The 16,179-nt window shown below is 34.5% G+C and overlaps 1 protein-coding gene across 1 annotated transcript in view; it reads right to left on the minus strand.

The window, feature by feature from the left end:
- The window catches only part of setd2 (SET domain containing 2, histone lysine methyltransferase), a 45,519-nt gene extending 38,145 nt beyond the window's left edge, over positions 1-7,374 (minus strand). The window contains exon 1 of the mRNA XM_056476158.1: positions 7,048-7,374. The gene's annotated coding sequence lies outside the window, so the exon portion shown is untranslated. The remainder of the gene's footprint in view (positions 1-7,047) is intronic.
- Positions 7,375-16,179: the final 8,805 nt, after the last annotated feature.

Raw genomic sequence — 16,179 nt, forward strand, 5'->3', positions numbered from 1 at the left:
AATAATTTTTGCCATTGCAAAATATAACTAAAACAGATGGTTAGATATAGCTAAAATGAATTGCATCTCATGTTTAACCACTATAGAGACATGCACCAGAGTCAGTAGTAGATTCCAGAAGCAGTAGCCGAGGTAAGGCTGTTCTCAGTGGGTTCATGAGCACTGAACACTCCTGACTCACCGGGACTCATCATTTTAAGTGAATTTAAGATCATATTTATAGTTTATATATATATATATATATATATATATATATATATATATATATATATATATATATATATATATATATATATATATATATATATATATATATATATATACTACTTATTTACCAGAATTTAGTCAATTTTGTAATGATTAATTTGGTGGTTCATCCCACTGTGGCGCAGTCTGAAATAGAGACTAAGCTGAAGGAAAATGAATGAATAAATCAAAAGTAGTGCTGTACACAATCAAATCAAGTTTCAGACTAGTGTTTATGAATATTAACCTGTGAATACTATTCTTCTTGTTTCCCAGTAAATTTACAAATAACTTAAGACCCATTTTACAGTGACATTTACGTTCAACCTCACCTGTGTCAAAGTATATAATGGGACATTTACCTAATAGGTCATTTAATTGTATATATAATAGGACATTTAGGTGTTTAACATCAAATTATCACAGTAAAATTACCCTTAAGAATGATAAGTGTTTATTTGCATTATTTAATTACTAAATGGCATAAATGATCTCAAAATGACAATAGTATAGCTTATCGCAACAATTTCTGTGACAATATATCGCACAAGAAAAAATTCTTATCATGACATGCCTAGTATACCCTTTACAGTTTTGCACAAAAATCATTGTATATTGACAGTAATCATGCAGCCCACCTAATGTGATGAAGTTTTACTGTAACACGACTGAAGTACAAAGTACTGAGGCCTACATAAAATCATTTGTACGTTAAATAAGATATGTAGCTTATACTTCTGTAAAAAATAATAATTCAATAATGCTGTGAATTTGACGCTTTAGTAACCTGGTTAACTTTGCATATAGTGTGAGATTTGAATACCGTATTTTTATCATATTTAAAAGACACACTTATGTTGCCAAATGTGAATGGAATTGTTTTCACAAATTAGATAGCCATCCAATTCGAGAAAGACACATGAAGTGACTAGGGTTGGATATTGAAACCCAGTTCTGTGGGTTACCATGTAACCAGTATGAATTTATGTGCCACTTAAATGCCTAAACAAGCATGATCAAGAGTAACTGCATTGATGAGCTGTCAGAATGATCAGGAATATGAACTTCCTCAATGAGAAAACTCATGTGAGAGCCCTAATGATCCAAATCCAAGACACCGTTGTAATAATGTTGTGTAGTGTTACTCAGCAAAACAGAGGAGATATATTTGAGTCAATTCAGCTGCTCAACCTTTTTATTTTGTTGCCTACACATCTCTGTTCTGATCCCGGCTCCCCAACCCTAACATTTTAAAGAGCATCATATAAAATAAGATTCACACCACAGTCCGTGTCCATTTAGTTTTCTAATTCATGAGCAAATGAAACCATTTTTGAAAGCACATGACTGCAGCTATGGCGGCAAATCAAAATTAATTGTGTTTTTGATGCACCACAATGCAGGTGATTCGGTAACGGTTCTAATAGGTCATAATCGGTTAATATGTACTGATCTCATACGGACTATGCTGAGGTAGCTTTCTATGGCGAGGAAGGTGAGTATTTATGTTTCAACTAAATAAAAAGCATACAAAAAAAGTGAAAAAAACTAATCTCTGCTTGTGAGTTTGCTGGGACTGTCTTTCACAAAAAGCATGAGGGATTATTATTTACTTTTGTGTACTTAGTCTAAATGTTCCTGTTGTGTTCAGTTTTGTTCGATACATTCAAAAAGCATGTTTTCTTTGAGCAGGTAAAAAAAAAAAGCATCTGACTGCATTATTAATAAAAGACCCATTTGTATTCTTGTGCTGTGAAGTCAAATAAAAAAATTGTGGATGGAAAGCATAGTCAATGCACTCTGATGCAACAAGTTATTGAACTGAACCAAATCGATGACATGATAATCGCAGCTGAACTGAATCGTGAGACCAATGTTTATCCTCTACCTCCGATGGCAATCAGTGGTCCAATGTTAGCTAGCTCAGTGTTTCCTCTAGAATTTTTTTTCCAGCTGTGGCAGGACTTTTTTATACAGATCGACCAACTTCCTGTGGCGTTATTTCAATGACAAATGTCGTGAGAACAGTATTCAAAGTCGAGATCGCATTTATGTAATAGCCTACGAGCATGCGGATCTGATTGCGCGGCGATTTTTCTGCTTCTGCACAAAACTTCTTGCACGCCCCCCTCAAATATAAGCCGCTTTAAGAGCGCTCAGACCTTCTTGTGCGCTCTTAAATAAATGCTGCCGAGGTGCAATTTAGTGTGTTTATATAACGAGTATGTCTCCAGCATTTATTAGATTTGCTAGGAATAATTATGAATGCCTCCGGTATTAATGCGTCCTGAAATAAAGTAAAACGGCTATATGTCGTGTTTGCTGGCCTCACGCATCACGCACCTGTCACAGTCAGCACGTAACCTTAAAGGGTTAAACAAATGATGCACAGCACTACTACGCTTACAGAAAAGTTTGCGCTGTTATAATTCACTTACCTTTTAATACGTTTTGGTGCGATTATCACCCGCTATTAAAAAATAGAATGTTTTGAATGAGAAGCTGTAATGTAGCTGTGGCGGGACGAATCTTGGCGTGGTGCCCCGCCATGGAAGAATGAATGTAGCGGAAACCATGTAGCTACAATAAACGTGCCTAAACCATGTGCATTTCTATATCACAACATTTCCACTCAGCCCCCCTAAGACGGATTACTTCAGCAAACTGTACATGATTTTGAGGATTTTGTGCACTTAACATTGGACTAGATAAACAAGCTTGCAGAGGCCATTTAAATTAAATTAATTGATAGAATAACGATGTGTTCACACTGCCACCAGTGAAAGCATCAGAAGTAGCTGTAAGTAGGGCTGCACGATTAATCGAAAAAAGATCACGATCTCGATTCAACCCTACACACGATCTTAATTCAGCTTTTCTACGATTCAGCCAATTAAATTTTCAAGGTCAGGAGAAAAACTTAAAGGCGGTCACACAAGTCTTCACAGAAACATGAACACCTTCAAATAGCGTTAAAAGTGTCTCATACTGTATTTATAAGGTATAATTCACCCAGAAATGTCATTTCTGTCTTCATGAAATATGTACTTGCGGCTGCGAAATCCCACGTGAGTTGACCACAAGGCTGTTTGTTTACTGCGGAGAACGCGCGCGTGCATGCACGCCAATGACGGCTACTTTAGTGAACAGAACCTGCATAGGCTTTAAATACCAGGTAATAAAGTTGTAAATAACGTTCAGTTTGTTGCACAGAGCGATCCTTTAAGAGATGATTAATGATCAGCATGTGTGTGTTTATCACAATTACGGCAGCCATGAGCAGCACTCTGCACTTTCAGAAGTGAAAGTAAAACCGGTGCGCACATCATTTAAATTATCATATCGGATTTTACGGTTATGATCACGACAAGCATTTGATATGTTTTTTCTTTAATAGCTAACACATAGTGTTGTGCATGAAAATAAATGTTTAAAAGTGTCAGTATAACTACTCTAGCCTATATAATGTTTAAAATAATGCGGGAAGAAATCTGATAATGACAAATGTCTGATTTTACCAGTGAAACCACATGGTCTAATAATGTTGTCAATGACAAATGACAAGCATGTGTCTCAAACATAATAATTCAACTTTATAATTATGAATAGTTGTATTCGGATGTCATCATTTTACTGTGAATTAACAAAAAGGACATATTGAAAGTCTGATCAAGTGCACCATAATGACTGTACAAAATTTAGCATTTTAAGCAACAGTAGACTTACACATAGGCCTAATATTATTAGTGTTGCTTTACCATATCGTCACCTTAGAATTATAAAGTTGTACCTGACATTTTTGTCAAAATTGAGTTATTGACATTTTCTTATTAAATGACAACTTCTTTACAACATGGGATGTTTTTTTATAAGTTATTTACATTTTAAGACTTAAAAAAAAAAAAATGTTACACACATACTGTTTGCTATATGGATTGCAAAAACTTTGACGCTCAATATCTCAAAATCATTCATAACGCAGACAAAACCTCATAATTCCAAGGTGACGATGTTTATAAGAATTAACAATAAAAATAGGCCAATCATATTAACCTTTATTTTACAGCTAAAGAATCGTGAGAAAATCGTGATCTTGATTTTAAGCAAAAAAAATCATGATTCACATTTTAGCCAGAATCGTGCAGCCCTAGCTGGAAGTCATTCATTTTCAATGGGAGCAGGCGGTTAGATTACATTAATGTGAAGACAAAGGCTAGTGAACATCTTCTGTATACAGCATGTTAAAATTAATCTAGCACTTAAGCAGTAATTTAAAAGTCTTACTACACAAACGGCTTTCAATTGGTGTATTTCGTTAGAAAAAATATTTGATCATCAGAGTGCCAACAACAGAGCTGCCAGAGCCAATGATGGTATTGTGAACACATGGTAATTCCTGCATGTCACAAAACTGATTCAAAATAATGCAATCAACAATATGTGCGTGCGTATTTACATTTAAAATAAAGAACAATACATTTCAATTTATGCCGACTTTAAAACTCAATAAGCTGCATCATATATCGTTTCAGCATTGATATATTATTTTGCATTTAATTGTTCAACTACTGTATACCTAAATATATTTAAACTTTGCAAAACAATAAAAAGCTGTTAATTTAATTTGCATATTTTCTTTATTGAATTTATCTATGCTTGTAAATTGTTTATCATATTTTATCCCCTACAGAATCTTCCCAATCAATCGAATTCTTAACAAACATTTTTTCATCTCATCTAGTGAAATTGTATTCATATCGCTGAATAAACTAAATATCTATAATACAATATCTATAATACAATATCTACAACTGTAATAGTGCATAATTAGGATAGTAAAACAAACGCTTTTCATTTAGCATAAATCTTAATTTTGCAAATTAACCTGTCACTGGAATACTACTAACATGGCTAATACTAATGCAATATTTATATAGTGGTTGTTCCATGTTTTACTGTTAAAAGACTAGTGTGTGCATTTAAAATTACAATTTCTATATGCAGACTATATTTCATATTCGAACAATAAATACTGCTGAATCTGTGGTTACTATAACAGCAAATAAATAGTAACGTCAAAGTAAAGACACTTTATTTGGTTTTACGCGCTTTGTATTGTTTGGCAGACAATGATATTGAGGTAAAGTTAGTTTTATATTCGCACATTGATTCAGTGACAACTTGTGACATGCTCCCTATATTGTTCACCGTTATACTTTGAATATTCTGTCTGAAATCACATATAAGTACTTCTTGAAAACAACATAAACACTATTTATTTGACTGTGAACACTGTACTTGGATAGCCATTGGCTGCTAATGTGATTTCACTATTTAGAATTTGCCAACATATACTTTTCTGAAATTATATTATTAAGAAGAAAGTGTGAATGTGTGAATATAAAACCAACTTTACCTCAGTGACGATGATGATGACCAGTAAAAAAATTATTGAGGTAAAGTTAGTTTTACATTTGCACTCCTTCAGTGACAACTTGCGACAAGCTCCCTATATTGTTTACCATAGTACTATGAATACTCAGTCTGATCTTAACTTTAAGTATGACTTCAAAACAACATTAGCACTATTTAGTTGACTGAACGATGTTGTATTTTGATAGACCATTGGCTGCTAATACGACTTCACTACTCATTTGCAAAGAATACTTTTCTGAAATTACATTATTAATGAGAAAGCCTGAATGTAAAACCAATGTAAAAATATAGGTTCACTATTCTGGTTAAAACGAGAAAGGTAGTTGACATGGTGACCAGAAGCACTAAGCAGGGCACAGAAGTAAAGTGGAGGGAAGAGCACTTATCAGCCTCAGCAGGACAAACTGCCTTTTGTCTCAAATGTGAAAGGTAAACTGCGTGTCCTCGACACACGAGATCAATGAACACAATTGGTGTCCTGACATAAAGGAGTAACACTTGATATTCTAGTGTGTTGTTGATCAATAGTAAAAGCTTATGGTGATGATATGGTAAAACGATATGGTTAAGGTTAACATGTTTTGACAAAATTAGATAATGTTATACTGCTTGAATGCTGCAGATGCAGTCTTCGCGCATGTGGGTGACATTTGTTTTGCACAGCATAGCGATATTTTGGGTACAGTTGATTTGGTTCAGTTATTGCTGTGGATGACAAAAACAACGTCAACAACACAGGATCTCCAACGGCACGGCCTTCCGTTCGTCTCCAGTAATTCCAGCACTTACTGCCTGCTGGTTCCTGATGACAACCGCGGTGGCGGTAAACTGTAGAGATCTGAAAAAATTTACCTCGTGGATTTGAGGCCTGCGTGGAGGCCTCGCTGCATCTATTTTCACTTGTTTTATCAGAACATACGACTTGCATTGACATTACACTATTGTAATGTCCAACAACAACGAATAATACAATTTACCGTAAATAAATCTTATTTCTATTTATTGATTTGTCCTGCATACACTTTGCTGGCTAACTGCAGAGGGAAGTGTCGCTACGGTCACTATTTCAGACGTCTAATGTTATCGGTTCATCTTTAAGGCCAACAAACCAACTGGTTCGGTTTAACGGGCTTACTACAATATTTTGTCTGAAAACGAAAATGCACCCTCTGACCAGTGGGATATGCGGTGAAATCATGAAAACGACTAACTGTAAACGGTGGGTTAGCGAGCTAGCTGCAAAATGACTTGCTAGCTCAATTGCTAACGTTAACTGGTTAAGATCTGTAGTGTGTGTAACGTTAGGCTTTTAATGGATATGTTTCACATGCCGAAACAAACGCACAGTAGCTTTAAAGTACTTACTTCTTATACTTCTCCAGTTCGGTTAAGCAGTCCATTTTGCAGGACAATGACCGCAACCTCTTTCTCTTGATTTCTCCTAAATATCCAGCAGAACACAGACGTCAAATCCTCACGGGGCAACAAACAGCTCTCGAGAACGCCTGGCGTTAGATCCCACACAGCTTGGCCCAGTACTTGCATTTAATGCTATATCTGCGACGATCAAATAAATAGTCATTAGACGACCTCTCTGTGCTGTTTTGTCAGTACATAATGAACTGTGGAAGGCACCATCCTTTTTTGTCTCACGGTGTAGTAGAGCAGCCTCTGATGATCTGGCGGAGACGATGTGCGATGCACCGCTCGCGGCTCCTCCTCCCCCTTCTCTCTCTCTTTCTCTCCATTCAATTCAATTTAAATGAACTTTTTGACATGACTTGTCAAGTATGACCAAAGCATGTATATTACATTAACAATGAATAAAACAGTATAGTGATACTTGTGTGCATAGCCTAAAAACTATTGGAAATTTGATACATACATACACAAATAAGAAAAAGACTACAACTGTACATTCCCACATGGCAAGAACCTATATGAGGATATATGCGCATATATGAAACATATATGCAATATATATGCACACATATGATAATATATATGCTGCATTTATGCGTATGCCACATATAGGCAAAATTGAGGTGCATATATGTGTATATACAGGTCATATAGATCTCCTGTATTTCTTCTTTATATCCACATATAAGCCCTATGTACATACAAGATATCTTACTTTGGCAACTGTCATACATGATGCCTAGCTCATATTTTCTATTATCAAGGCAACAACTAAGAACTAAAAAAAAGGTGCAAAAAGCTTATGTATGTGCAAACACTTGAAATTGGTATCATATGTAATTGGCATGTTATGGATTTTAACTATGGCAGATAAGAAACAAACGAGAGAGACAACCCACACGGAAAGAACCTATAAACATATGTTTTTATATAGGTTTTGACATAAATGTTTCTATTAAATGTAACATATATATATATATATATATATATATATATATATATGTACACATAATATAGGAAAATATAGGCCATATTGTACACATATATATATATATATATATATATATACATATAATGTAGGAAAACAGCCAATTTTCATTCATTCATTTTCTTTTCGGCTTTGTCCCTTTATTAATCCGGGGTTGCCACAGCGGAATGAACCACCAACTTATCCAGCACATGTTTTATGCAGCGGATGCCCTTCCAGCTGCAACCCATCTCTGGGAAACAGTCAATTTTATATGTTACAGATATTAAAAATCTAAATCAAAACCTATAGTAAAACATATATGTTTATAGGTTCTTTCCCTGTGGTTTGTCTCTCTTGTTCATTTCTGAAGAGCTTTATGTAAAGTATTTGTATAATTATATGACATTTATATATCATTACAGATTACATCAATTATATACAGTTGAGGTCAGAATTATTAGCCCCCCTGTTTATTTTTCCCCCAATTTCTGTTTAACGGAGAGAAGATTTTTTCAACACATTTCTAAACATAATAGTTTTAATAACTCATTTCTAATAACTGATTTATTTTATCTTTGCCACAATGACAGTAAATAATATTTGACTAGATATTTTTCAAGACACTTATGTACAGCTTAAAGTGATATTTAAAGGCTTAACTAGGTTAATTAGGTTAACTAGACAGGTTAGGATAATTAGCCAAGTTATTGTATAATGATGGTTTGTTCTGTAGACTATCAAAAAAATATATAGCTTTAAGGGGCTAATAATTTTGACCTTAAAATAATGGTGTTTAAAAAATTAATAACTGCTTTTATTTCAGCCGAAATAAAAGAAATAAGACTTTCTCCAGAAGAAAAAATATTATCAGACATACTGTGAAAATTTCTTTGCTTTGTTAAACATAATTTGGGAAATATTTAAAAAAGAAGAAAAAAACTCAAAGGGAGGCTAATAATTCTGACTTCAACTCCTCCATCCTTCCTTCATCCATCCTTCAGCTTAGTCCCTTATTGTTCAGGGGTTGCCACAGCTGAATTAACCACCAACTATTCCGTCATATATTTTATGCAGCAGATGCCCTTCCAGCCGCATCAATTTGATAAATACAATCACAAAGAGTAGACATTTAATCTCAGATTCAGTCAGGTTCAGGTCAGGGCGTGGGTCAGCTCATGCCATGAAGAAGAAGGAGGTCAACATGGGATGCTGTCCAGAGGCACTGATGATGATTTGGCAATTTCAGGATTTTTCTTAAGCTACAAAATCTTTAATTACAAAGGAACATGGAAAGAAAATCTGTAGCACAAAGGAAACGTACGACAACGAACACTTTATTAATGCTTTTTGTGAGATAACATGGAGACTGGGTGGGCCTTCAATTTGGTCTGGGACCTCAAACAAATTGTCAGTTTAGCATCCAGAGCTGATCACGGTTTAAACTGACTACTATACATTTGGAGGCTTTTGGAAAATGGGTCATTTGTAGACTATATGGTAAGCCGTTGCAACATGTATTCCAAAAACGAACTTGTAATGTTACCTGGTCTGGTAACTCAAGCTGCTTATTATTGCCTAGAGATTACATATTAATTGGTCACTTTCTCAGTAGTGGGTGACAAATAAATGTTTGTTTTAAAGAGATAGTTCCCTCCAAAATTAACATTTGATGTTTTAATTTACTCAAACTCAGCCATTATATTTGTTTGTTTGTTTGTTTGTTTGTTTGTTTGTTGTTGTTGTTGTTGTTGTTGTTGTTTTCTTCACAAAAATATTTTTTTTTAGCTGAACCTGATGCTGGTGAATGATACAATGAAAGTCAACACCAACTAGAACTTTGAGTCAAATAAAATACATTATAAATAAAATTAATACTATATCTTGTAGTGAAATGATAAGTCTGCAATAAACTGAACAATATTGTCTTTATTCCACAGCCTTGTTTCCAAGGGTGTAGATTTGCTCTTGACATTGGTGGGGACATACATCCCTATAATACATGCAAAGAACAGCACAAATTCTCTTTCATGCTTATAAAAACATAAATAAAGGCTTTAAACACTTAATAATAATACGAATAACAATGAATGAAACCCATGCCATGATGCAAAAGTCAACTTACATAATTTTACTGCAATCTGGTTTTGAGGTGGTATGAATGTAAAGGAATTTAAAGAGGCACATGATGCAAAGTAACCATTTTATCCCGATTGTTATTTTTCAAAATCATGAAAGTCAAAATCGAAACTGAATTTCGAATACTGAATTCGGTTCGGGACTTGTGGAGCTGCGCATAGATGAATTTGCTCTATAGTGTTTGGACTCTCAGCAGTGAATATTAAACAACACTGACCTGAACTGAACTGAACTACACTGAACTGAACTTAAACTCTGAAAACTGAACTGACACTGTTTCAATTCACTAAAATCTTCTATGTAAAGCTGCTTTGACACAATCCACATTGTAAAAGCGCTATACAAATAAAGATGAATTTAATTGAATAATTGCACAGCCTTAATTAATATTATTTTGGTGGACTCCAAGCAAACTTGACTTTAAAAACTTGAATCTTTGGAAAGTACTTATGTCCACGTCTTGTACAGAGGAGGAGAACTGGAAAAATTCCTTGTTTTGTCGCTTCCCACATTCAAATTTAATTGCAGCTGTCCTTATTTGTTTTGTGGGAGAGAGGACCCGAGAAGAGAATGTGATTTAAAACTTACTTAATTTTGAAGGTAATTAAGTTATTGGTGGGGACGTTTCAGTATTTGCTGGATATTGATGGGGACACATCCCCTCCGTCCATGCCAAATCTACGCCTTTGCTTGGTTCAAAAGAGTTTCCTGTCACGTAATGATGAATGCAAATAAAATGATAGGGATCTGTAAAATATCAGATTACCAAAGATTGCACACTCGCTAATTTATCAAGATATTTAAGCATCCAGGATAAGCACAAGTATATAATTTAATGAACAATCCAACACACATGCCCTCCTCTATAAATGCTTATAAATCCATATAAACATACATTTCACATTTAAAAGTGTGTCTCATTATAGTACAACATGAACCTTACGCTCCAGAACGTTGTGAATGCACTCAGGTCATGTGTATATTTTCATTTACTCTCAAAGTAAGTAAACAAAGTTCAATGTTTAGGTGAACTATTCCTTTTAATGATAACAAAATTGGCTAATTTTTGCTATCGAATTCAATGGAGACCTCTCATTTTGTTGTATTCTTTATAAAGTAATTTATTATATATTCCAGTGTATCTTATAACCTGTCATTACATTCAGCCAATCAGTAAAAATGCACTTTACAATAAGGTCCTATTAGTTAACATGAACTAACAAAAATAATCTTTATTTAATTCTTAGTTAATGTTAGTGAATAAAAATACAATTATTCATTGTTTGTTCCTGTTAGCGTGACTATAATATTAACAGATACAACTTTTACATTTTTAAGAATGTTTTATGTTGAAATTATCATAAGGGTAATAAGAGCTTTATGGGATGTAAGCACTCCAAAATCATATATCTTGTCATCATAATACAGCCATTTCTCAATCTGTTGTATTCAGCAGTGTCAATATACTGATGTGTGTACACATATGAAAAGCCTTTTATTGAGTTCAGATCAATTATTCTTTAAAATAATCATTAAATCTGTGAATTTTTTTTTGGCATACTATTAATAGGCGTCGTGTCAATAGATTTTAAAATGCATTGCATGGTCATGCCACAGATGAGTTTGTCTAAGGTAATTTTTAACTAAATGTCTGATTGCATGATAGCTGTTGTGTTTGATGTGTTCCATGTTGGACAATGCAACCAGTTAGTTTAGTTACTAATAAAATACTTGAAGGGAGGAATTACTAACAGACTTCTCTAGCGACAGGTATGTACTTTGGCTCTAAAAACACAACTTCATGATTTTTGGTTGTTTGCACTTGGTCTCTTGCAGTGTCAAGAGTGAGAGTCTTCAATTTAACAAGTGATTGACTTACAAAAGAAACAATTTTAGCTAAAAATTAAAAAGCTAAACCATATTAAAGAGATAGTTCACCCTGTTCTGTCATCATTTACTTACTCCGAACCACAAGTTTTTTTTTTATTAAAAAAAAGATATTTTGAAGAATGTTGGAAACCAGTAATAAATGACTTAGTATTTGTACTCTACTAAGGATACTCTACTAAGGATAACAATAGCTATGTTCCCATCCACCTATTTATATGCACGTTTAAATAATGCATAAAATGGGCATGATTTGATGCCATTAATACAGGGGTTTCCAAACTTTTCTGCCTGCGACCCCTAAAATAGTGACGCGCAACCCCCACTAGCCTATCCTCTGAGGTGGTTATAAGCATTACAACATTGCTTGCAATGGCGCGCGCATGCACTCACACACCAACATCATGTCTATAGAAACACAAGAATATTGACCACAAAAAGTGCAACAGTATGACAAACAATCATATAATTTTATACTCATTTATTCATTTATTTAATGTAATATTAACCTCAATGAAACTGGTAGGCAGAATTTTTTCAGCACAAGTCTATTCTTGGTTTATTTTTGGAGACTCGGAGATCATCCTCTGTTCAGTCTTGGTATTTCTTGGTATCAGTGTATTTTTATTATCGTGAATGTTTTTTATAGTTTTAATGAATGTAAGTGCTGTAACAGTGTCAGAACATTTAATATGGTGCTGTAAAATCAATCTGCGGTAACTGACACTGATGTGCTGTTAATCTAATGTAAACACACCAATTCAATGGAAAAAAATGTAAAGGCTTATCAAAGCCATTCAGCATTTTTACCTCCCAGAACTGTCTTGAGTGGCTGCCTCCCAAAGGGCTTTCTCACGTCACAATCTAAAGCAGAGGTGCCCAACGTAGGGGCCCGCGGGCCAAAGTTGGCCCATAGTAACCTTTGGTTTGGTTCGCCATCCCATCTGAAAAGAAAGAGGGAAAATGATGGAAAGTTGGGGGCAAATTTCCAATTGAATATAACCTTTTGTTCCATGGTTTAATTGACCCTTCGCTATGCCACACCAAAAAAAATAAAAACGCCACACACCAATCGTGGCTTAGCAACCGTAGCTATGCGTTCATATTTCCATCTGTTTCAAGCTATGAATATTTAAAATTACATATCAACAGAACAAAACCGAGATGTGATCACAATCTGAGCACTTGCGGTCAATATTCTTCACCTGCAGCTGTTTTTCAGTCATTTATAACCCTCATGTCCATGTCAGAGCTACAATTCACTGATGTTTTTATCCGTCTTTTAGAGATTTAGTCATTAGTGACGGCATTATACCGGGTTAGTGTCTGCTTTTATATATGGCGTCGGATTAATATTTGCTGGTGGGGAAAATCTATTTGTTCACTAAGTAGAAGTGAACTTCACTTCTGCTATTTATACTTTGATTTGCATTTCAATTTATTTATTTTTCCACTTAACTTAATTAGAAAAGAAACGGTATAAAAAGCACACAAACATACTGACAGTTATAGGTACTGTCCATTGTTAAGGGTCAATGATGCTAATATTCAGCACAAATCCCCTTTCTGATGGCCCGGTTTTAATTTTAGGTGAACTATCCATTTAAAATAAGAAAATGCTTAGTTATTTTGGAATCACATTTGTGGCTGATTAGCTGGTAAGTATATGAGTGAACTGTTATTAGCATTCATATCATGCTTTTTTTTCACTGTTCAGTCAGTCGGTCCCAGCTCTCAGCTTCACTAGAAAATTTTGTGATGAGTTTCCAGTGGGAACTAGTCTGATTCAGTTCCAGGTGGTGTTTCATAGTGGCAAGAGCCATTGACTACACCACAAAACTAACACCCCGCTACACTGTCTAGGTCTCTTTTACCACACATCCCATTTGATGACAGAACTTTTATTTTTTACATAATTATATCTATCCATTTTTTTTATTTCAATCTTTTGTTTCAGAAAATAGTTCCTCAGTAATGGTCTAATCATCAGGCAGTGTTGGCAGCCGCCCATGGTTACCAGGGCTACTCATTTATCATGTCTAAAGCCCCACAGAGGTTAAAACCAGGAAATCATTGTGTCCAATGGGCTGCTGAATAGATCAGTAACCCTTTGTTGTAGCTGTTTACAGGGATCTGTTGACATGACTACTCTGAATTCAGGTAGTTTGTAAGTTGCTAGTCAACAAGTGTTATTTGGTTACTGTTATCCTAACCAAACCGAAGTAATGGGACGCTCACAAGTTGTACCAATAAAGCAACCATTGGATGCTAAGAAGTTTTAAAAGTTAAATTTTAGATTTATCTGCCTCAGTGGTCTAACATTACTCTTACTGTAAACTTTATTGTCCCCTTTTGGGGCGATTTGTTCTGCAGCGTAATAGATTTACACTTAAGACAAACATTAAAGAACATTTATAGTACTAAAAACAGCAACTACCTCTTCCTATTAACATTCAGTAAATCAATCTCACAAGGAACAAATAAAAATTTTAACCTGTTGGTCCTTGCCAAAGGGACCATATCCCAAGCTCCTGAGGGAAAGATTTGAAATGGATCAAAAAGAGGATGGGATATATCTGATGTAATTTGTATTTCATACAAATCATCACCTCGGAATTATAAGGTTCTATCTGACATTTTTGTCAAAATTGAGTTATTGACATATTCTTATTAAATGATAACTTATTTACATTATGGGATGGTTTTTTTATAAGTTGTTTACATTTTAGGACTTTTTATTTAAAAAACAAATGTTACACACATACTGTCTGTTATGGAATGCAAAAACTTTGAAGCTCAATATCTCATCATTCAGAACGCAGATAAAACCTTATAATTCCAAGGTGACGAAATGGGATAACCCCAGCACTTTTACCCATAATACTTAACTGCAGTTGTTTAAAACCTCAGACAGTGAGTTCTTCTGTTTTACTTTTATTGAAGCAAACCAACAAATCAATGAAAAGGTTAAAATGGATTCTGTATAGGCCTTATAAATTGCCACCATCAGAGTCCTATCAATACTAAACTTCCTAAAACTTTCGCAGACAATAAAGTCTTTGTTGGCCTGTCCTGCATAGTCTTTCAGTATTTTCATCAATATGTAATTTATTATCAATAATGGTATCTAGCTACTTATAATTCAATATGGTGGTTACCAACAGTTGTTGCTAGATCAGATATGGTTGCTGCTGGAAGTTAACGAGAATTATTTATTATTTTTTAAAATTTCCCATTCATTGTATTTTATTAATGTCTACCTCCACCCCAACCCTAAACCCAACTGTCACAGTAACTGTAAAAACAGTAGTTGTACCAAGTATTATTTATGCGATCTGTTAAATTAACCAAGGCGAAGCAGTGGGGCAGTAGGTAGTGCTGTCACCTCACAGCAAGAAAGTCGCTGGTTCGCGCCTCTGCTGGGTCAGTTGGCGTTTCTGTGTGGAGCTTGCATGTTCTCTCTGTGTTTCCGTGGGTTTCCTCCGGGTGCTCTGGTTTCCCCCACAGTCCAAAGACATGTGGTACAGGTGAATTGGGTAGGCTAAATTGTCCGTAGTGTATGAGTGTGAATAAATGTGTGTGGATGTTTCCCAGAGATGGGTTGCGGCTGTAAGGGCATCCGCTGCGTAAAACATGTGCTGGATAAGTTGCCGGTTCATTTCGCTGTGGTGACTCCAGATTAATATATATATATATATATATATATATATATATATATATATATATATATATATAGCATTGTTTTAATAGAAAGAAATATGTACATTATGTAATATGTATAGAAAGAAATACATATACAAATATATACAAATATATATATATATATATATATATATATATATATATATATATATATATAAATACAAATATATATTTGGCCTAATTTTGAACAATGATTAGCTATAAAGACAAACTAATTTCATTTAATTCAATCATATAATAAATGTCCTTTAAAATGTCCGCTTTGATATATTTCTCTTCAGTGTTGAAAAATATTTTGCATACTAGTTTGTGTGTGTGCGTGTGCGCGTGTGAGTGTGTGTGTGTGTGTGCGTGTGTGTGTTTCAAAAGAAAAAAAAAGA

This window comes from Danio aesculapii, chromosome 16, assembly GCF_903798145.1.
Source record: "Danio aesculapii chromosome 16, fDanAes4.1, whole genome shotgun sequence".
Classification (NCBI taxonomy): Eukaryota; Metazoa; Chordata; class Actinopteri; order Cypriniformes; family Danionidae; genus Danio; species Danio aesculapii.